Source organism: Ambystoma mexicanum, chromosome 4p, assembly GCF_040938575.1.
Source record: "Ambystoma mexicanum isolate Mex_15411 chromosome 4p, UKY_AmexF1_1, whole genome shotgun sequence".
In the NCBI taxonomy this organism is placed as follows: Eukaryota; Metazoa; Chordata; class Amphibia; order Caudata; family Ambystomatidae; genus Ambystoma; species Ambystoma mexicanum.
In genome coordinates, this window is record NC_090927.1 from 8,013,543 (window position 1) to 8,035,284 (window position 21,742).

Sequence of the window (21,742 nt, forward strand, 5' to 3'; positions counted from 1 at the left end):
GGCTAGCTTCGTGATGATTTTGTTGCTTGCTTTTCTGTTGCATCTGTACACGTTTAAACTAAGTAGCTTCATCAGGTCTTTGGTATAAGCTTCTTCACCTTGATCCCAAGATGCCACTTATCCTTGGTACTCTCTTAATGTCTTATAGTTTGTCTGCATCCTCTGGCCTGTTTATCTTTTATATGGGTGTCGATTCCCTTCTGTATGATGTCACCATTCACCTTCATGCGTCATCTTCTTTGCTTCACAAGGGATTTCATTCAAATGGCCATCATATTGTTTTGAATGTAGGAATGGTTTCTTCAATGTGTATCTTGCCTCCCAGATTCTCTTAGGTATTGGTATTCTTATGGGTACTGCACAGAGCCTACACTCTGCTCTTTGCTTGTTCAACTGTTCGGTATACATCACATACTTTGGTTCCCATTCGACAGGTACTGGAAGTGAGGCAGTTGGAGTGGGGGTACTTGGCTCCTCCTCTACATTGTGGTTCACTGGAAAAGGCATACATGAAGATTGTTCCTTTCTTTGAAGTATTATTGAAATGGCGAAATGTTCATGTTGAACTGAAATTACCACAAACTATGTTGGAACTTTGTATGTAAGGATCGGGATTTCGTACCTTACTTTTGGAACTGTTGAGCGGGGCTTAGCTCAAATCTGGGGAAGGGAATTTCACCCAGAAGAGACATTGATAATACTTTTAACTCAATTATACATAATGTTTATTGTTAAATAAAATTGCCATGTGTTTCCTTATGTTGTTGAATTCATAAGTGTGAGGGCCAGATATCTTTTGAGAGAGTATTTCCTATAGTTTATCTAAGGCAGGGAATCCTTGTTAGGGTAGGGATGTTGGGGTGTTTAACCAACCTGTTTAATGTAATAAAATTGCTATCTTTGAAAATCACTTATAAAGTTGTCTGCCTCATAGTTCTTACCCCTCATCTATGGCGTCAGTAGTGGGATCGGAGTCAACTGATACAAAGAGGGGAACCCTTAAATTCAAGAAATGAAGTAAGAGGGCCTCCACTCCCACAATAAATACTGAACAGTCCATAGGTTTTCATCCACATAATAGTAGAGGGGAAATAATCCAACCAGGAGGACGGGGTCTGATCCCCACGGATTTGATTCTTATTCCTCCCCAGGGTGCTTACGTTCACCTTGCATCTAAGTCACGCCTCGCCTGACGCTATGGCCTAGACGTATTGGCAGGAGTAATTGACCCAGACTATAGAGGAGATGTTAAAATATTGGTACAAAATAATGGGAAGAAGGTCTACCAAATTAAAGCAAGAGAGAGAGAGTCAATTAAGCATTTTGGAGAAGGCTGTGGTTCCCAAACCATAGGAAGTTAAAAATAGTAGGCAGAAAACCAGAAGAACTAAAGGTTCCAGAGAGGCTGACCAGGAACCTGCAACCCCCATTATTCAAGAAACCGAAGAAGAGCCCCAGCCCGAATGCCCATCCATCTCCACTAACCTGCCCGGGCACTCTCAGCCTACACCCCACCAGCCCTCCGCTCTCTTTCATGTAGATAAACATCTGATTCCCACGCTGACAATTCCAGAACCCCCACCATAGACTTAATCCTGCATAACAGCATATGTTCCTGCATACTAACACATCTGCTCATATCATAAAGCACACGAGGTAGTAAATAATAGAACAAACCCCCAGGGAAAGACACCTGGGAGCAGGACCCCCGGTATCAGTGTGGCATGGAATGTAGAGGTTAGAATGACAATATATTAGTCAATTTTCTCTAAGTACCCCCATCCATGCAAAGATTTTATGTTCGCCATTATTCTTTTATTATCACTTCCTGTTGTTTAGCTTAGTTAGATAGCAATGTTTCATATTTGTCCTGACCTTTTCCACGGAGATGAGCCAAGCTCACCCACTTGTCACCAGACTGACCGGGAAGCAACAGCCATTTACAGCCTTGCATCCCCTATAGAGTAGGCTGCACCATACGGGCCCACCATTCGACAGTGTTATTTTGCACCATATGGTATGACCTCATGCATGATGAAATTGGCCCTCATAAGGTGCTGCCCGTTTATCGTTTGGCAGAGCGCTCTCGGGCAGCAGAGTTCTTTGCTTGCTTACATTATCTTATATAAAGTGTGTTGATCCTTGCAACTCCTCTCTTGGTCTCATTCCCTTACGGGATGTCTTATTTTACTTTTGTATTGCATGAGGAAACGTGTAAATAAGGGAGCGTGCCTTCACTTTCAACCATCGATTTAACTAAAGGCTATTGGCAGGTACACGTTTATGCCAGGGATAATCCCCACACCGCTTTTTCCCCACCTTTAGGATTGTCTGAGTTAAAAGTGTCACCTTTTGGGTAACATGGGGCTGCTGCTGCCTTCTATAAAAGTGTCACCTTTTGGGTAACATGGGGCTGCTGCTGCCTTCTATAAAAGTGTCACCTTTTGGGTAACATGGGGCTGCTGCTGCCTTCTATAAAAGTGTCACCTTTTGGGTTACATGGGGCTCCTGCTGCCTTCTATAAAAGTGTTACCTTTTGGGTTACATGGGGCTCCTGCTGCCTTCTATAAAAGTGTTACCTTTTGGGTTACATGGGGCTCCTGCTGCCTTCTATAAAAGTGTTACCTTTTGGGTTACATGGGGCTCCTGCTGCCTTCTATAAAAGTGTTACCTTTTGGGTTATATGGGGCTCCTGCTGCCCTCTATAAAAGTGTTACCTTTTGGGTTACATGGGGCTCCTGCTGCCTTCTATAAAAGTGTCACCTTTTGGGTGACATGGGGCTCCTGCTAGCTTCTATTAAAATGTTACCTTTCGGGTGACATGGGGCTCCTGCCACCTTCTATAAAAGTGTTACCCTTTGAGTGACATGTGGCTCCTGCTACCTTCTATAAAAGTGTTACCTTTTGGGTTACATGGGGCTCCTGCTGCCTTCTTTTAAAGTGTTACCTTTTGGGTTACAGGGGGCTCCTGATGCCTTCAATAAAAGTGTTACCTTGTGGGTTACATGGGGTTCCTGCTGCCTCCTATAAAAGTGTTACCCGTTGGGTTACATGGGGCTCCTGCTGCCTTCTATAAAAGTGTTACCTTGTGTGGGGCAAGGTTTTGTCACCCAGTGCCGGGAGTGTGTTTAGAATTTCATGTGATGGTGAAAACAATGGGGTGTGGGGAACGTGGCTAATGACAGCCCCAGTATGACATCACTACTCACCTGCAACATGAACATCTCATTAATAGATGAGCCATTGATGGCGGTGCGGGGGGATATCCTTGATAATGAGCTTTAGTAGACTGTTATTAGGCTGATTGGGTTTACAGGAGTATGGTGGTTGGGAGTCTAGAAAGGGAAACATTCTGCTGTTAGCAGGAAAAACCACACAAGGGCATCTGTTTCCTGCCGTATAGCTGAGCGGCAAAGGAATGGGGCAAGGAGCAGCACAACGTTAATGTAATTCAGGCTGGGGTCCGACATCACTTACATAGCTATATTCACAGAGACTCACACCGCCATCGATGGCTTGTGGGAAAACTAATGGGGCAAGGAGCAGCACAACGTTAATGTAATTCAGGCTGGGGTCCGGCATCACTTCCATAGCGATATTCACAGAGACTCACACCGCCATCAATGGCTCGGGGCAAAGGAATGGGGTAAGGAGCAGCACAAGGATAATGTAATTCAGGCTGGGGTCCCACATCACTTCCATAGCGATAATCACCAAGACTCACACCGCCATTGATGGCTTGGGGGCAAAGGAATGGGGCAAGGAGCAGCACAACGTTAATGTAATTCAGGATGGGGTCCGACATCAATTCCATAGCGATATTCACCGAGACTCACACCGCCATCAATGGCTCGAGGCAAAGGAATGGGGCAAGGAGCAGCACAACATTTATGTAATTCAGTCTGGGGTCTGACATCACTTCCATAGCGATAGTCACCAAGACTTACACCGCCATTGATGGCTTGGGGGCAAAGGAATATTGTAAGGAGAAACACAACTGTGATCTAATTCCCCTTAAAAAGGAAGTGGCTGATTGTTAGAGGGGCAATTAATAATCAAATAATAGGGTAACAGTGGCTGGAATAGCCTGTCATATGCGGCTAAAGTGGAAGTGGGGGGCCCTATGCAATCAGCGCTTCTCTGTGAAGGCTGAGTTAATGGTACAGCTTCATCGTGGAAAGCAATTCAGCTCTCACCTGGGCATTAGGCAGCATAGGTTCAGCTTCATCATGGAAAGTGGGTCAGCTCTAACAGGGCATAAGGCAGCATAGGTTCGGCTTCATCGTGGAAAGCAGTTCAGCTCTCACATGGGCATTAGGCAGCATAGGTTCATCTTTGTAGGGGAAAGCGGGTCAGCTCTCACATGGGCATTAGGCAGCATAGGTTCAGCTTCATCGTGGAAAGCGGGTCAGCTCTCACATGGGCATTAGGCAGCATAGGTTCAGCTTCATTGTGGAAAGCGGGTCAGCTCTCACCTTGGCATTAGGCAGCATAGGTTCAGCTTCATCGTGGAAAGTGGGTCAGCTCTCACCTGGGCATTAGGCAGCATAGGTTCAGCTTCATCCTGGAAAGCGGGTCAGTTCTCACCTTGGCATTAGGCAGCATAGGTTCAGCTTCATCGTGGAAAGTGGGTCAGTTTTCACATGGGCATAAGGTAGCATAGGTTCAGTTTCTTCATGGAAAGGGGGTCAGTTCTCGCATGGGCATTAGGCAGCATAGGTTCAGCTTCTTCATGGAAAGTGGGTCAGTTCTCACATGGGAATTAGGGAGAATAGGTTCAGCTTCATTGTGGAAAGCGGGTCAGTTCTCACATGGGCATTAGGTAGCATAGCTTCAGCTTCATCCTGGAAAGCGGGTCAGTTCTCACCTTGGCATTAGGCAGCATAGGTTCAGCATCATTGTGGAAAGTGGGTCAGCTCTCACCGGGACATTAGGCAGCATAGGTTCAGCTTCATTATGGAAAGCGGGTCAGCTCTCACATGGGCATTAGGCAGCATAGGTTCAGCTTCTTCATGGAAAGCGGGTCAGTTCTCACCTGGGCATTAGGCAGCATAGGTTCAGGTTCATTGTGGAAAGTGGGACAGCTCTCACATGGGCATTAGGCAACACAGGTTCAGCTTCATCGTGGAAAGTGGGTCAGTCTCACATGGGCATTAGGCAGCATAGGTTCAGCTTCATCATGGAAAGCGGGTGAGTTCTCACATGGGCATTAGGCAGCATAGGTTCATCTTTGTAGTGGAAAGCGGGTCAGCTCTCACATGGGCATTAGGCAGCATAGGTTCAGCTTCATTGTGGAAAGTGGGTCAGCTCTCACATGGGCATTAGGCAGCATAGGTTCAGCTTCATCCTGGAAAGCAGGTCAGCTCTCCCATGGGCATTAGGGAGCATAGGTTCAGCTTCATTGTGGAAAGTGGGTCAGTTCTCACAAGGGCATTAGGCAGCATAGGTTCAGCTTCATCGTGGAAAGCGGGTAAGCTCTCACCTGGGCTTTAGGCAGCATAGGTTCAGCTTCATCCTGGAAAGCGGGTCAGTTCTCACCTTGGCATTAGGCAGCATAGGTTCAGCTTCATTGTGGAAAGCGGGTCAGCTCTCACATGGGCATTAGGCAGCACAGGTTCAGCTTCATCGTGGAAAGCGGGTCAGTTCTCACTTTGGCATTAGGCAGCATAGGTTCAGCTTCATCGTGGAAAGCGGGTCAGCTCTCACCTGGGCTTTAGGCAGCATAGGTTCAGCGTCATCCTGGAAAACGGGTCAGTTCTCACCTTGGCATTAGGCAGCATAGGTTCAGCTTCATCTTGGAAAGTGGGTCAGCTCTCACCTGGGCATTAGCCAGCATTGGTTCAGCTTCATCGTGGAAAGCGGGTCAGCTCTCACAAGGGCATTAGGTACCATAGGTTCAGCTTCATCGTGGAAAGCGGGTCAGCTCTCACCTGGGCATTAGGCAGCATAGGTTCAGCTTCATCCTGGAAAGTGAGTCAGTTCTCACCTTGGCATTAGGCATCATAGGTTCAGCTTCATCGTGGAAAGCGGGTCAGCTCTCACATGAGCATTAGGCAGCTCAGGTTCAGGTTCAGCTTCATAGTGGAAAGCGGGTCAGCTCTCACCTGGGCATTAGGCAGCATAGGTTCAGCTTCATCCTGGAAAGCGGGTCAGTTCTCACCTTCGCATTAGGCAGCATAGGTTCAGCTTCATCGTGGAAAGCAGGTGACTTCTCGCATGGGCATTAGGCAGCATAGGTTCAGCTTCTTCATGGAAAGCGGGTCAGTTCTCACATGGGCATTAGTCAGCATAGGTTCAGCTTCTTCATGGAAAGCGGGTCAGTTCTCACATGGGCATTAGGGACAATAGGTTCAGCTTGATTGTGGAAAGTGGGTCAGCTCTCACCTGGGCATTAGGCAGCATAGGTTCAGCTTCATTGTGGAAAGTGGGTCAGTTCTCACATGGGCATTAGGTTGCATAGGTTCAGCTTCATCCTGTAAAGCGGGTCAGTTCTCACCTTGGCATTAGGCAGCATAGGTTCAGCTTCATAGTGGAAAGCGGGTTAGTTCTCACATGGGCATTAGGCAGCAAAGGTTCAGCTTCATCGTGGAAAGCGAGTCAGTTCTCACCTGGGCATTAGGCAGCATAGGTTCAGCTTCATCATGGAAAGCGGGTCAGTTCTCACCTGGGCATTAGACGGCATAGGTTCAGCATCATCAGGAAAAGCAGGTCAGCTCTCACATGGGCATTAGGCAGCATAGGTTCAGCTTCATCATGGAAAGCGGGTTAGTTCTCACATGGGCATTAGGCAGCATAGGTACAGCTTCATCGTGGAAAGCGGGTCAGCTCTCACATGGGCATTAGGCAGCACAGGTTCAGCTTCATCGTGGAAAGCGGGTCAGCTCTCACATGGGCATTAGGCAGCATAGGTTCAGCTTCATCGTGGAAAGCGGGTCAGCTCTCACATGGGCATTAGGGAGCATAGGTTCTGCTTCATCATGGAAAGTGGGTCAGCTCTCACATGGGCATTAGGCAGCATAGGTTCAGCTTCATCGTGGAAAGCGGGTCAGCTTTCACATGGGCATTAGGCAGCATAGGTTCAGCTTCATCGTGGAAAGCGGGTCAGCTCTCACATGGGCATTAGGCAGCATAGGTGCAGCTTCATCGTGGAAAGCTGGTCAGCTCTCACATGGGCATTAGCCAGCACAGGTCAGCTTCATCCTAGAAAGCGGGTCAGCTCTCACCTTGGCATAAGGCAGCATAGGTTCAGCTTCTTCATAGAAAGTGGGTCAGCTTCCACATGGGCATTAGGCAGCATAGGTCCAGCTTCATCGTGGAAAGGGGGTCAGCTTTCCCCTGGACATTAGGCAGCATAGGTTCAGCTTCATTGTGGAAAGCGGGTCAGCTCTCACATGGGCATTAGGCAGCATAGGTTCAGCTTCATTGTGGAAAGTGGGTCCGTTCTCACATGGGCATTAGGCAGCACAGGTTCAGCTTCATCGTGGAAAGTGGGTCAGTCTCACATGGGCATTAGGCAGCATAGGTTCAGCTTCATTGTGGAAAGCGGGTCAGCTCTCACATGGGCATTAGCCAGCACAGGTCAGCTTCATCCTGGAAAGCGGGTCAGCTCTCAAATGGGCATTAGGCAGCATAGGTTCAGCTTCATCGTGAAAAGCGGGCAACTTCCACATGGGCATTAGGCAGCATAGGTTCAGCTTCATTGTGGAAAGTGTGTCAGCTCTCAAATGGGCATTAGGCAGCATAGGTTCAGCTTCATCGTGGAAAGTGGGTCAGATCTCCCATGGGCATTAGGCAGCATAGGTTCAGCTTCATTGTGGAAAGGGGGTCAGCTCTCACATGGGCATTAGGCAGCATAGGTTCAGCTTCATCATGGAAAGCGGGTGAGTTCTCACATGGGCATTAGGCAGCATAGGTTCATCTTTGTAGTGGAAAGCGGGTCAGCTCTCACATGGGCATTAGGCAGCATAGGTTCAGCTTCATTGTGGAAAGCGGGTCAGCTCTCACATGGGCATTAGGCAGCATAGGTTCAGCTTCATCCTGGAAAGCAGGTCAGCTCTCACCTGGGCATTAGGCAGCATAGGTTCAGCTTCATCATGGAAAGTGGGTCAGCTCTCCCATGGGCATTACAAAGCATAGGTTCAGCTTTATCATGGAAAGCAGGTCAGCTCTCACATGGGCATTAGGGAGCATAGGTTCAGCTTCATTGTGGAAAGTGGGTCAGCTCTCACAAGGGCATTAGACAGCATAGGTTCAGCTTCATCGTGGAAAGCGGGTAAGCTCTCACCTGGGCTTTAGGCAGCATAGGTTCAGCTTCATCCTGGAAAGCGGGTCAGTTCTCACCTTGGCATTAGGCAGCATAGGTTCAGCTTCATTGTGGAAAGCGGGTCAGCTCTCACATGGGCATTAGGCAGCACAGGTTCAGCTTCATCGTGGAAAGCGGGTCAGTTCTCACTTTGGCATTAGGCAGCATAGGTTCAGCTTCATCGTGGAAAGCGGGTCAGCTCTCATCTGGGTTTTAGGCAGCATAGGTTCAGCTTCATTGTGGAAAGTGGGTCAGCTCTCACAAGGGCATTAGGCAGCACAGGTTCAGCTTCATCGTGGAAAGCGGGTCAGCTCTCACATGGGCATTAGGCAGCATAGGTGCAGCTTCATCGTGGAAAGCTGGTCAGCTCTCACATGGGCATTAGCCAGCACAGGTCAGCTTCATCCTGGAAAGCGGGTCAGCTCTCACCTTGGCATAAGGCAGCATAGGTTCAGCTTCTTCATAGAAAGTGGGTCAGCTTCCACATGGGCATTAGGCAGCATAGGTCCAGCTTCATCGTGGAAAGGGGGTCAGCTTTCCCCTGGACATTAGGCAGCATAGGTTCAGCTTCATTGTGGAAAGCGGGTCAGCTCTCACATGGGCATTAGGCAGCATAGGTTCAGCTTCATTGTGGAAAGTGGGTCCGTTCTCACATGGGCATTAGGCAGCACAGGTTCAGCTTCATTGTGGAAAGTGGGTCAGTCTCACATGGGCATTAGGCAGCATAGGTTCAGCTTCATTGTGGAAAGCGGGTCAGCTCTCACATGGGCATTAGCCAGCACAGGTCAGCTTCATCCTGGAAAGCGGGTCAGCTCTCAAATGGGCATTAGGCAGCATAGGTTCAGCTTCATCGTGAAAAGCGGGCAGCTTCCACATGGGCATTAGGCAGCATAGGTTCAGCTTCATTGTGGAAAGTGGGTCAGCTCTCAAATGGGCATTAGGCAGCATAGGTTCAGCTTCATCGTGGAAAGTGGGTCAGATCTCCCATGGGCATTAGGCAGCATAGGTTCAGCTTCATTGTGGAAAGGGGGTCAGCTCTCACATGGGCATTAGGCAGCATAGGTTCAGCTTCATCATGGAAAGCGGTTGATTTCTCACATGGGCATTAGGCAGCATAGGTTCATATTTGTAGTGGAAAGCGGGTCAGCTCTCACATGGGCATTAGGCAGCATAGGTTCAGCTTCATTGTGGAAAGCGGGTCAGCTCTCACATGGGCATTAGGCAGCATAGGTTCAGCTTCATCCTGGAAAGCAGGTCAGCTCTCACCTGGGCATTAGGCAGCATAGGTTCAGCTTCATCATGGAAAGTGGGTCAGCTCTCCCATGGGCATTACAAAGCATAGGTTCAGCTTTATCATGGAAAGCAGGTCAGCTCTCACATGGGCATTAGGGAGCATAGGTTCAGCTTCATTGTGGAAAGTGGGTCAGCTCTCACAAGGGCATTAGGCAGCATAGGTTCAGCTTCATCGTGGAAAGCGGGTAAGCTCTCACCTGGGCTTTAGGCAGCATAGGTTCAGCTTCATCCTGGAAAGCGGGTCAGTTCTCACCTTGGCATTAGGCAGCATAGGTTCAGCTTCATTGTGGAAAGCGGGTCAGCTCTCACATGGGCATTAGGCAGCACAGGTTCAGCTTCATCGTGGAAAGCGGGTCAGTTCTCACTTTGGCATTAGGCAGCATAGGTTCAGCTTCATCGTGGACAGCGGGTCAGCTATCACCAGGGTTTTAGGCAGCATAGGTTCAGCTTCATTGTGGAAAGTGGGTCAGCTCTCACAAGGGAATTAGGCAGCACAGGTTCAGCTTCATCCTGGAAAGCGGGTCAGTTCTCACTTTGGCATTAGGCAGCATAGGTTCAGCTTCATCGTGGAAAGCGGGTCAGCTCTCACCTGGGCTTTAGGCAGCATAGGTTCAGCGTCATCCTGGAAAGCGGGTCAGTTCTCACCTTGGCATTAGGCAGCATAGGTTCAGCTTCATCTTGGAAAGCGGGTCAGCTCTCACCTGGGCATTAGGCAGCATTGGTTCAGCTTCATCGTGGAAAGCGGGTCAGCTCTCCCATGGGCATTAGGTACCATAGGTTCAGCTTCATCGTGGAAAGCGGGTCAGCTCTCACCTGGGCATTAGGCAGCATAGGTTCAGCTTCATCCTGGAAAGTGAGTCAGTTCTCACCTTGGCATTAGGCATCATAGGTTCAGCTTCATCGTGGAAAGCGGGTCAGCTCTCACATGAGCATTAGGCAGCTCAGGTTCAGGTTCAGCTTCATAGTGGAAAGCGGGTCAGCTCTCACCTGGGCATTAGGCAGCATAGGTTCAGCTTCATCCTGGAAAGCGGGTCAGTTCTCACCTTGGCATTAGGCAGCATAGGTTCAGCTTCATCGTGGAAAGCAGGTGACTTCTCACATGGGCATTAGGCAGCATAGGTTCAGCTTCTTCATGGAAAGCGGGTCAGTTCTCACATGGGCATTAGGCAGCATAGGTTCAGCTTCTTCAAGGAAAGCGGGTCAGTTCTCACATGGGGATTAGGGAGAATAGGTTCAGCTTGATTGTGGAAAGTGGGTCAGCTCTCACCTGGGCATTAGGCAGCATAGGTTCAGCTTCATTGTGGAAAGTGGGTCAGCTCTCACATGGGCATTAGGCAGCATAGGTTCAACTTCATCCTGTAAAGCGGGTCAGTTCTCACCTTGGCATTAGGCAGCATAGGTTCAGCTTCATAATGGAAAGTGGGTCAGCTCTCACATGGGCATTAGGCAGCAAAGGTTCAGCTTCATCGTGGAAAGCGAGTCAGTTCTCACCTGGGCATTAGGCAGCATAGGTTCAGCTTCATCATGTAAAGTGGGTCAGCTCTCACAGGGCATTAGGCAGCATAGGTTCAGCTTCATCGTGGAAAGTGGGTCAGCTCTCACATGGGCATTAGGCAGCATAGGTTCAGCTTCATCCTGGAAAGTGGGTCAGCTCTCACCTGGGCATTAGGCAGCACAGGTTCAGCTTCATAGTGGAAAGCGGGTCAGTTCTCAGCTGGGCATTAGGCAGCATGGGTTCAGCTTCATCGTGGAAAGTGGGTCAGCTCTCACATGGGCATTAGGCAGCATAGGTTCAGTTTCATCGTGGAAAGTGGGTCAGTCTCACATGGGCATTAGGCAGCATAGGTTCAGCTTCATTGTGGAAAGCGGGTCAGCTCTCACATGGGCATTAGGCAGCACAGGTTCAGCTTCATCGTGGAAAGTGGGTCAGTCTCACATGGGCATTAGGCAGCATAGGTTCAGCTTCATTGTGGAAAGCGGGTCAGCTCTCACATGGGCATTAGCCAGCACAGGTCAGCTTCATCCTGGAAAGCGGGTCAGCTCTCACCTGGGCATAAGGCAGCATAGGTTCAGCTTCTTCATAGAAAGTGGGTCAGCTTCCACATGGGCATTAGGCAGCATAGGTCCAGCTTCATCGTGGAAAGGGGGTCAGCTTTCCCCTGGACATTAGGCAGCATAGGTACAGCTTCATTGTGGAAAGTGGGTCAGCTCTCACATGGGCATTAGGCAGCATAGGTTCAGCTTCATTGTGGAAAGCGAGTCAGCTCTCACATGGGCATTAGGCAACAAAGGTTCTGAGTCATCATGGAAAGTGGATCAGTTCCCAAGTGGGCATTAGGCAGCATAGGTTCAGCTTCATCGTGGAAAGTGGGTCAGCTCTCACATGGGCATTAGGCAGCATAGGTTCAGCTTCATCGTGGAAACTGGGTCATCTCTCCCATGGGCATTAGGCAGCATAGGTTCAGCTTCATCGTGGTAACTGGGTCAGCTCTCCCATGGGCATTAGGCAGCATTGGCTTAGCTTCCTTGTGGAATGCGGGTCAGATCTCACATGGGCATTAGGTAGCATAGGTTCAGCTTCATCATGGAAAGAGGGTGATTTCTAACCTGGGCATTAGGCAGCATAGGCTCAGCTTCATCGTGGAAAGCGAGTCAGCTCTCACATGGGCATTAGGCAGCTTTGGTTCAGCTTCCTTCTGGAAAGCGGGTCAGATCTCACATGGGTATTAGGCAGCTTTGGTTCAGCTTCCTTCTGGAAAGCGGTCAGATGTCACATGGGCATTAGACAGCATAGGTTCAGCTTCATTGTGGAAAGTGGGTCAGTTCTCACATGGGCATTAGGCAGCATAGGTTCAGCTTCATTGTGGAAAGCGGGTCAGCTCTCACATGAACATTAGGCAGCATAGGTTCAGCTTCATTGTGGAAAATGGGTGAGTTCTCACATGGGCATAAGGCAGAATAGGTTCAGCTTCATTGTGGAAAGCGGGTCAGCTCTCACCTGGGCATTAGGCAGCATAGGTTCAGCTTCATCGTGGAAAGCGGGACAGCTCTCACCTGGGCATTAGGCAGCATAGGTTCAGCTTCATCCTGGAAAGCGGGTCAGTTCTCACCTTGGCATTAGGCAGCATAGGTTCAGCTTCATCGTGGAAAGCGGGTCAGCTCTCACCCGGGCATTAGGCAGCATAGTTTCAGCTTCATGGTGGAAAGCGGGTGAGCTCTCACCTGGGCATTAGGCAGCATAGGTTCAGCTTCATCCTGGAAAGCGGGTCAGTTCTCACCTTGGCATTAGGCAGCATAGGTTCAGCTTCATCGTGGAAAGCAGGTGACTTCTCACATGGGCATTAGGCAGCATAGGTTCAGCTTCTTCATGGAAAGTGGGTCAGTTCTCACATGGGCATTAGGCAGCATAGGTTCAGCTTCTTCATGGAAAGCGGGTCAGTTCTCACATGGGCATTAGGGAGTATAGGTTCAGCTTCATTGTGGAAAGTGGGTCAGCTCTCACCTGGGCATTAGGCAGCATAGGCTCAGCCTCATTGTGGAAAGTGGGTCAGCTCTCACATGGGCATTAGGCAGCATAGGTTCATCTTTGTAGTGGAAAGTGGGTCAGCTCTCACATGAGCATTAGGCAGCATAGGTTCAGCTTCATCGTGGAAAGCAGGTGAGTTCTCACATGGGCGTTAGGCAGCATAGGTTTAGCTTCATCATGTAAAGCGGGTCAGCTCTCACATGGACATTAGGCAGCATAGGCTCAGCTTCATTGTGAAAAGTGGGTCAGCTCGTCAGCTCTCAAATAGGCATTAGGCAGCATAGGTTCAGCTTCATTGTGGAAAGCGGGTCAGCTCTCACATGGGCATTAGGGAGCATAGGTTCAGCTTCATTGTGAAAAGCGGGTCAGCTCTCACATGGGCATTAGGCAGCATAGGCTCAGCTTCATTGTAGAAAGCAGGATATATCTCACATGGGCATTAGGGAGCATAGGTTCAGTTTCATGGTGGAAAGTGGGTCAGCCCTCACCTTGGCATTAGGCAGCATAGGTTCAGCTTCATCATAGAAAGCGGGTCAGCTCTCACGTGGGCATTAGGCAGCATAGGTTCAGCTTCATCGTGGAAAGCGGGTCAGTTCTCACCTGGGCATTAGGCATTATGGGTTCAGCTTCATCGTGGAAAGTGGGTCAGTTCTCCCATGGGCATTAGGCAGCATAGGTTCGTCGTCAGCATGGAAAGCGGGTCAGCTCTCACATGGGCATTAGGCAGCATAGGTTCAGTTTCATCGTGGAAAGTGGGTCAGTCTCACATGGTCATTAGGCAGCATAGGTTCAGCTTCATTGTGGAAAGCGGGTCAGCTCTCACATGGGCATTAGGCAGCACAGGTTCAGCTTCATTGTGGAAAGTGGGTCAGTCTCACATGGGCATTAGGCAGCATAGGTTCAGCTTCATCGTGGAAAGCGGGTCAGCTCTCAACTGGGCATTAGGCAGCATAGTTTCAGCTTCATCGTGGAAAGCGGGTGAGCTCTCACCTGGGCATTAGGCAGCATAGGTTCAGCTTCATCCTGGAAAGCGGGTCAGTTCTCACCTTGGCATTAGGCAGCATAGGTTCAGCTTCATCGTGGAAAGCAGGTGACTTCTCACATGGGCATTAGGCAGCATAGGTTCAGCTTCTTCATGGAAAGTGGGTCAGTTCTCACATGGGCATTAGGCAGCATAGGTTCAGCTTCTTCATGGAAAGCGGGTCAGTTCTCACATGGGCATTAGGGAGAATAGGTTCAGCTTCATTGTGGAAAGTGGGTCAGCTCTCACCTGGGCATTAGGGAGCATAGGCTCAGCTCCATTGTGGAAAGTGGGTCAGCTCTCACATGGGCATTAGGCAGCATAGGTTAAGCGTCATCATGGAAAGCGGGTCAGCTCCCACATGGGCATTAGGCAGCATAGGTTCAGCTTCATCGTGGAAAGCAGGTGAGTTCCCACATGGGCGTTAGGCAGCATATGTACAGCTTCATTGTGAAAAGTGGGTCAGCTCGTCAGCTCTCAAATAGGCATTAGGCAGCATAGGTTCAGCTTCATTGTGGAAAGCGGGTCAGCTCTCACATGGGCATTAGGCAGCATAGGTTCAGCTTCATCGTGGAAAGCGGGTCAGCTCTCACATGGGCATTAGGCAGCATAGGTTCAGCTTCATCGTGGAAAGTGGGTCAGTTCTCACATGGGCATTAGGCAGCATAGGTTCAGATTCATTGTTGAAATTGGCTCAGCTCTCACATGGGCGTTAGGCAGCACAGGTTCAGCTTCATCATAGAAAGCGGGTCAGCTCTCACCTGGGCATTAGGCAGCATAGGTTCAGCTTCATCATAGAAAGCGGGTCAGCTCTCACATGGGCATTAGGCAGCATAGGTTCAGCTTCATCGTGGAAAGTGGGTCAGTTCTCACATGGGCATTAGGCAGAATAGGTTCAGCTTTATCGTGGAAAGCGGGTCAGCTCTCACATGGGCATTAGGCAGCAGAGGTTCAGCTTCATTATGGAAAGTGGGTCAGCTCTCCCATGGGCATTAGGCAGCATAGGTTCAGCTTCATCGTGGAAAGTGGGTCAGCTCTAACATGTGCATTAGGCAGCATAGGTTCAGCTTTATCGTGGAAAGCGGGTCAGCTCTAACATGGGCATTAGGCAGCATAGGTTCAGCTTCATTGTGGAAAGTGGGTCAGCTCTCCCATGGGCATTAGGCAGCACAGGTTCAGCTTCATCGTGGAAAGTGGGTCAGCTCTAACATGGGCATTAGGCAGCAGAGGTTCAGCTTCATTGTGGAAAGTGGGTCAGCTCTCCCATGGGCATTAGTCAGCATAGGTTCAGCTTCATCGTGGAAAGTGGGTCAGATCTCACATGGGCATTAGGCAGCATAGGTTCAGCTTCATCGTGGAAAGTGGGTGATTTCTCACCTGGGCATTTGGCAGCATAGGTTCAGCTTCACTGTGGAAAGTGGGTAAGCTCTAACATGGGCATTAGGCAGCATAGTTTCAGCTTCATCGTGGAACCTGGGCATTTGGCAGCATAGGTTCAGCTTCACCGTGGAAAGCGGGTCAGCTCTAACATGGGCATTAGGCAGCATAGGTTCAGCTTCATCGTGGAAAGTGGGTCAGTTCTCAAATGGGCATTAGGCAGCATAGGTTCAGCTTCATCGTGGAAAGTGGGTGATTTCTCACCTGGGCATTTGGCAGCATAGGTTCAGCTTCACCGTGGAAAGCGGGTCAGCTCTAAAATGGGCATTAGGCAGCATAGGTTCAGCTTCACCGTGGAAAGTGGGTCAGCTCTAACATGGGCATTAGGCAGCATAGGTTCAGCTTCATCGTGGAAAGTGGGTCAGTTCTCACATGGGCATTAGGCAGCATAGGTTCAGCTTCATCATGGAAAGTGGGTGATTTCTCACCTGGGCATTTGGCAGCATAGGTTCAGCTTCACCGTGGAAAGCGGGTCAGCTCTAACATGGGCATTAGGCAGCATAGGTTCAGTTTCATGGTGGAAAGCGGGTCAGATCTCACAATGGCATTAGGCAGCATAGGTTCAGCTTCATCGTGGAAAGCGGGTCAGCTCTCACCTGGGCATTAGGCAGCATAGGTTCAGCTTCATCGTGGAAAGTGGGTCAGCTCTCCCATGGGCATTAGGCAGCATAGGTTCAGCTTCATCGTGGAAAGTGGGTGATTTCTCACCTGGGCATTTGGCAGCATAGGTTCAGCTTCACCGTGGAAAGTGGGTCAGCTCTAACATGGGCATTAGGCAGCATAGGTTCAGCTTCATCGTGGAAGGTGGGTGATTTCTCACATGGGCATTTGGCAGCATAGGTTCAGCTTCACTGTGGAAAGTGGGTCAGCTCTAACATGGGCATTAGGCAGCATAGGTTCAGCTTCATCGTGGAAAGCGGGTCAGCTATCACATGGGCATTAGGCAGCATAGGTTCAGCTTCATCGTGGAAAGCGGGTCAGCTCTAACATTTGCATTAGGCAGCATAGGTTCAGCTTCATCGTGGAAAGTGGGTGATTTCTCACCTGGGCATTTGGCAGCATAGGTTCAGCTTCACCGTGGAAAGTGGGTCAGCTCTAACATGGGCATTAGGCAGCATAGGTTCAGCTTCATCGTGGAAAGTGGGTGATTTCTCACCTGGGCATTTGGCAGCATAGGTTCAGCTTCACCGTGGAAAGCGGGTCAGCTCTAACATGGGCATTAGGCAGCATAGGTTCAGCTTCATCGTGGAAAGTGGGTCAGTTCTCACATGGGCATTAGGCAGCATAGGTTCAGCTTCATCGTGGAAAGTGGGTGATTTCTCACCTGGGCATTTGGCAGCATAGGTTCAGCTTTACCGTGGAAAGTGGGTCAGCTCTCACATGGGCATTAGGCAGCATAGGTTCAGTTTCATGGTGGAGAGTGGGTCAGATCTCACAATGGCATTAGGCAGCATAGGTTCAGCTTCATCGTGGAAAGCGGGTCAGCTCTCACCTGGGCATTAGGCAGCATAGGTTCAGCTTCATCGTGGAAAGTGGGTCAGCTCTCCCATGGGCATTAGGCAGCATAGGTTCAGCTTCATCGTGGAAAGTGGGTGATTTCTCATCTGGGCATTAGGCAGCATAGGTTCAGCTTCATCGTGGAAAGCGGGTCAGCTCTCACCTGGGCATTAGGCAGCATAGGTTCAGCTTCATCGTGGAAAAGTGGGTCAGCTCTCCCATGGGCATTAGGCAGCATAGGTTCAGCTTCATCGTGGAAAGTTTGTGATTTCTCACCTGGGCATTTGGCAGCATAGGTTCAGCTTCACCGTGTAAAGTGTGTCAGCTCTAACATGGGCATTAGGCAGCATAGGTTCAGCTTCATCGTGGAAAGTGGGCGATTTCTCACCTGGGCATTTGGCAGCATAGGTTCAGCTTCACCGTTAAGATACTGGGGGTCATTACGACCTTGGAGGTAACCATGCTGCAATTTACGGCATGGCTACCTCCATTCTGGGTACCGTATCCGGGTTCCCTGAATGGGGAAGTACCGGGCCATTCCAACCTTGGAGGTCCCGGTATTTCCCCATTCAGGAAACCCGGACCTGGTCCATCCCCATTCCCATTAAGCCCCCATAGGTCTCAATGGGAATGGGGAGCCTGCTAACAACGGGCCTGTTAATAACTGGCCCCTTGTTAGCATGCTGGGCTGCTCGCGGGACCTGCTCAGGATGCCTGGTTTTACCAGGCGTCCTTACCGGGTCCCGCGAGCAAACTTCGTAATGCGGCAGTAGGGGGTTCATGGGGCCAGCAGCTCTAAGGGCCCTGTTAACCTCCTACCACCAGGGAAGTAATGACCCCCACTGAGTTAACTATTTTGGTGCTGCCAATCGCCTGGGTTACTTTCTATGTGAATAGGGCGGGTTACCCGTTTTCTAGTTGCGCATAGCATGGCAGTTCAAAGCTGGCTCTCAGCAGAGGGGCTTTGATGGCAGCTTTTTTCCCTCTCTTGAAATGTGAGCAAAGTGAAGGTGACGTGCCCAGCCTGTGAACCCGACAACGGGGGTTCGAGTTTCGAGGACGGCATACATTGTATAAGTTGGAAAAGGCAATCAATAGTGCCTATTTACCTGGTCTGCTAGCACAATTGGTTAATAATTGAGGTTGGTAATGCAATATTTGAGGGTTCGAGCCCTTCTGGGAAGGCATGATTGTTGGGGTGGATTATTGTGTATTCACTTTATCCTTTCCAGGCACATCACTGGCAACTTACTCCACACAGCCGGCAAGGTTTAAACTGTGTTTAATAGTAATTCAGTGTATTTTACTTGTCTTCTTTGTCCTTCCTTCCCCTCGCACATTTATCCTGCCCCTTTCCCATTTGAAATCTCAATTATTCGGGCACCTATCTTCGTAACTAAGGGCCCGTTTCATGGAATTATCTGAGCAGAAAATATTGCACTTGCGCGCGCAACTGAGCGCAAATCCGCCTTCATCAATTCATGGAATGTAATCGTCGTACTTTTCCTTGACTCGCGTGGAGTTCATGCTGCCATGGCACGTCTGTGCGAGCTGTCGAGGGCCTTGCATGTGCTTGTGCAGAGGGCTGGGAAGGGGTCAGAACACCAAAAATAGGGGAAGAACATGCGAAAACGTGGGCATTCTGAGGGACGTCCTGCATGAAGTCCCTCACACACCCACATTTGCACGGCACGAGATGTATTCATGGATTCGATCGTGCAATGTCTCAGTTGGGAAATGGCCACGCAAGTCCTTCATACAATCTGGCAGGCATAAGAACACTTGCGCATAGGATTTGTAGCGCACAGGTGGGGTTGCATGTCGGATTCCGGGGTGCATTTGCTCAATTTGGGCTCTGATGTTACTTAAGGGTGCGCTTAAAATTTTGGGAAAAACCAGTGTACATGGGACAAAGAATGCTGGTACAAACACAGCTGCACAAACTGCAACAGTGACCATGCAGCAAGCAACTGCACCAGACTACCAGCCAAGAAAGAATGACATCCAAGTGTCAGAACCAGGAAGAACACCGATCAATCCGGGCAATTTTTAGAGAAGCCCGTATTAACTATCCAGACAAAGAAACCAGCATGGCAATATGGCAGGGTTTCACCAATGGTTGTTCCATCCCATTTAAGGGCACAGGGTCACAAACCGTCCCGATGAACCTGAAGTCAGCCAGGGATAATCCCCTGATGGTGGAAACCAAAATCAAGAAAGAACTACAACTAGGCAGGATAGGAGGTCCCTGGCACCGCATGCCATTAAATAACTACTTAATATCCCCACTAGGTTTGGTCCCCAAAAAAGAACCTGGGAAAATGAGGCTAATCCATCATCTTTCCTACCCCAAAGGCCAATCATTAAACGACGGCATCCCACACACGGAATCCGCCGTATCTTACACACATTTCCAAGAGGCGGTAAGACTCATACAGGAATGTGGTAGGAACGCCCTGATGGCCAAGCTGGACATCGAATATGCCTTTAGACTCTTGCCAGTCCACCCAGAGTCACAGCAGTGGCTAGGTTTCACTTTTGATAACAAATTCTATGTAGACAGATGCCTCCCCATGGGGTGCGCAGTATCCTGTGCACTATTTGAGCAATTCAGCTCCTTTTTCCAATGGGCTTTCCAAAAGCAGAGACCAGGAACAATAATAGTATATTACCTGGATGATTTCATGGCAATGGGACCACCAAATTCTGGTGAATGCGGCATGGCCCTAACAAAACTGGAACAAAGGGCCTTTGCAGAATCCCCAAAACTAAAACAACAGAACTCTTGGTAAAAATACAAAACCTCATAACTAAAGATAAGGGGACAGTGAAAGAAATACAATCCCTACCAGATAGTCTCAATTTCGCATCCAGAATAATACCCCAAGGGAGGATATTTTCCAGAAGCCTAGAATTTAAAATCAAATCATTCACCAAACCCCACTTGCACATCCAGCTAGGCAAAGAGGTGAAGCAGGACCTGGAAACATGGGCAAATTTCCTTAGAGAGTTCAACGGGACCTCACTTTGGCGAAAGCCGTTGAACACCTGGATAAACAGGGTCCTATTCACTGATGCAGCCGGGAGCAGGGGTTTTGGAGCCATACTAGACTCTGAGTGGGTAGCAGGACACTGGCCTAACTCATGGCAATTGGCAGGGTGGACAAAAAACATCACCCTCCTAGAAATATTTCCCATATGGCTAACATTACACATCTGGGGCAGGCAGCTAGCGAACACAGAACATTTGATCTGGTGCGATAACATGGCAGTAGTGAGCTCCATAAACAGAAGGTCTACAAAATGCCCTTTAGTGCTGAAAGTCCTACGAGCTATTACAGCAGTCGCACTACGGGAAGAAATTGTGGTCAAAGCGAAGCACATTTCAGGGGCAGATAATAACATTGCTGATGGTTTATCTCGCTTCCAGTGGACAAGATTCCGAGAGCTAGCGCCACACGCCCTAGAACAGATGACGCCAATACCAGCAGAATGCTGGGCAATAATGGGAAGACAAGAATAACGGCATCAACGCCAGCGCCAGAGAGCTCATGCCGGGATGCCCAACAGAAATCAGGCACCTCTAAAACGGGTGCCAACAACACATTGGCATCAACGCCACCACCAGAGAGCACAGGCCGGGATGCCCAACAGAAACCAGGCACCTCTAAAACGGGTGCCAACAACACATTGACATCAACGCCAGCGCCAGAGAGCCCAGGCCGGGATGCCCAACAAGAATCAGGCACATCAAACACGGATGCCAACAACCTCACAGGTTTCTTAACAGAAATGGCAGAGAGAGCAGTGGCAAGCACCACCGCAGCACAGTACAGTAAGTGCTTACAAACAGTATTTAAAGCCACAGGTTTAAACCATGTAGAGTTGACAACAATTAAAGACATAGAAGTATTTTTTTAAATGGGCACGGGAACAGGGTTTCAAAAGAGATTGGGCAAAAAGACACCTGGTGGCAATCTCATACTTTACAAAAATACGGGGTGATTCAGATCCCACCCAGAACGCCCTTATTTCCTATGCAATGAAAGGATGGGGCAGAATAGAGGATCCCCAAGTGGACACCTGCCGACCCCTTGATTTCAGCAAACTAGTACAGATAGCAAGCCAGCTGGAAGCCATATGCTGGCACCCATACGACATAAGTTTATTCAAAACAGCATTTTTTCTAGCCTACTTCAGGGCTTTCCGAGTAGGAGAACTCATCGCTTCCAGCACCAAGGCCACAAACGGTTTGGGTGTCATGGAGGTCATGGTGAGACAAGGAGTGTTAACATAGAAATGCAACAGTCAAAAACGGGTGCCAAAAGAACCATTAACATTTGTTGCATTCATGAAGCAACAAACTGTCCGTTTTGCATCACTAATCTCTATTATACACAAAGACCCAAGGTGGGGGGGAGGTTCTTAATCCACAAGGACTCATCGGTGCTAAGCCGCTACCAATTTAAAGGGGTGCTGATGAAAGCAATCAGCAAAGCAGGGTGGGACCCCAAAGGTTTCGCCACCCACTCCTTCAGGATAGGTCCCACCACTGCAGCATGGCAGGGAGGCCTAGCACCTCAACAGCTAAAAAACATTGGGGGATGGAAGTCAGATTGTTACAAAAGATATATCAGACCAAAGCTGATATAGCCCTCCGCTCTCA